The following is a 2,351-nucleotide window of genomic DNA, read 5'->3' as shown; positions in this document are numbered from 1 at the left end:
CCTCCGCCGCCGCCGCCGCCTCTCGCTTCGCCGCCGCCTCCGCCTCCTCCCGCGCCGCACCCACTGCGCAAGCGCCGCCCGCTCGGGCCCCGCCCCTTCCTCTCCCGAAAGCCCACCTCTCGGTGACGTCACAATCCCGTGACGTCTCCCGCGTGACCTCACCGCGGAGGAGCGAGGGGGCGGGAAGTAAAAGGAGGAAAGGGACGGCCGCAGGCTGAGAGTGGCTTCTGGCGCAATCTTCTCCCCGCCTTGTCTCTATCCTCAAGGGGAGGGGATAAAAGTCGGAGGTGGGAGAGGAGGCTCGGGGATCGTAGTCGGTGACAATTCTATCATTTTGTTGGGGAAGGAACTGAAGTTCTGGGAGGGACAAGGGCCATAGCGGGATCACGGTAGCAAAGGGCACGCAGGACCCAACCCTCCCAGCCAGGGGTCTACCCTGGCTCTGGAAGGACCTGTTTGGTGTCGCTTTCCCAGATAGATGCTACGATGATGACTCCTTGGTTCCCGGACTCTCTCCATGGTGATTACTACCGCTTATCGCTGCTGTTCGTGTTACGCAACGGTAGTATTGTGCATCCGGAAAATAAAGGAGGCCTGGCTACTACCGTCAGCGCCAGGTCCAGACGAACACGACACACAATCGCCCCCGGCCCCCTACTCCGTGAGGATCAACCCTCTCGGAATAAAGGTTAAGTCATGAGAATTTGCATTTCTTGTTTCAAAAATAGAAGGTAAAATAAATATGGTACACTTACCCAGTCAAGTCCCATTTCAAGATCAAAGAATGAGAAAGCAAGCATAGAGAACATCTTGTCTACCCACTTCTGTCTGCAAGTGCTGATTTAAACACCACCAGTTGCCCAACTCTGTTAGGTGGGGAAGGACAAGTAAGCTCTCTGGGTCTTACCGCCCGTATTTGTAAACTAGATAGAGCTACTTGAGGACAAGAGACCATTTTCTTTCTTACCTCCTTCCCCCACCTAGCAGAGTTGGGCAACTAGCCGCAAAACAAACGCTGTAGGAAACAGATTTTTTTTAAAGCTTTTTGCCATAGGGTGAGTGCATTCGCAGGAGAGACAGAGACGGTGAGAGAGAAAGCAAGAAATCACCACCACCATCCCCCTTCAGGGGCAATGGCGAGGTTTCAATCCCTTCTCCATTCTCCTCTCAGTATCTTGGGCAGGCAGGCGCAAGTGCCATTGATAGATGATAGATAGGTAGATAGATATAGATAGATAATAGAGAGAGACAAGACTGTGCCAGTCTTGACACTACAGTAATCACACTGAATTGTAGTGCTGGAAACCACATGACTAACCACAGGTTCAGATTCCCAGCCAGGTCGACCTGAAACATGTCCAACAGGTGCATACCCAGGATCCCCGTAAGCTGGAGGGGATCATGGGTAAGGAGATCAGGGATGATGTGGAGGGCACATCTTTCTCTCTCCTCCATGCACACTGTATCATGAATAAAATACAACATTAAAAACAGAGATAGATAGAACTCATTGAAGATGGCATAGGAAGCACTTGGAAGGAAGTATATGAGAGTTTTTGTTTTGTTTTCCTAGAGGGCAATTGTGCTAGCTGGAGAGAGAGAGGGAAAGTGAAAAAGCGCCCTCTAAGGAGGCCATACCACAACTCCTTCTCCATTCTCCTTTCTGGATTTTGGGCATGCATGCACGCACGCACACATGCACGCCTGGCATGTTTTTCAAGCCTCCAGGTCTGGAACAGGAACCACGCTTTCTGCCATGTGGGATCCAGCTGCCTTAACCCCTACACCATCTGCTGGTACCCTACTTAAAAAGATTTTTTTTTTTCTATGAGAAAGAGAGAGTCAGAGCCTTGTGACTTCAAAAATAGAACAATTCCATAATTTTGGGATTCCAAAATTAGAAATCATCACAGGATCTATCCCTGATCCCCATTAGCCTTGATCACTGGCACACACATGCCTGCCATGCTTACGGAGGTCCCAGAACATGAACCCAGGACCTTTTCTAGATGGGTTTGGTTGTATCACCGCCGTGCCAGTGCCTGGCCTCTATTTGACGTTTTTTCTTTCTCTTTTTTTTTAATCATAAACTTGCCTACGCTATGATTTTAAAAAAGGCAATATAACATTAGTTACTATACAAACTTAATTGTATAGCAAAATATTGGAAGTATTAATAGGGACTTATAATAATTTTAATTTCCTTTTTTATCCTTTTCTGTATTTAAAGAAATAACTAGGTCAACATTTTTTTAAACTGGCTGACCCATTAAACATGAGGTAGAATTATCTCTGTTCATACAGAAATATGATCACAATGTTTTTTTTAGATTTTTGCTAGAGGACACTTA

This window comes from Tupaia chinensis, unplaced genomic scaffold (assembly GCF_000334495.1).
Source record: "Tupaia chinensis unplaced genomic scaffold, TupChi_1.0 Scaffold000116_1, whole genome shotgun sequence".
NCBI classification, from domain to species: domain Eukaryota; kingdom Metazoa; phylum Chordata; class Mammalia; order Scandentia; family Tupaiidae; genus Tupaia; species Tupaia belangeri.
The sequence above is the reverse complement of the archived record's forward strand: the minus strand, read 5'-3'. Positions refer to the sequence as shown.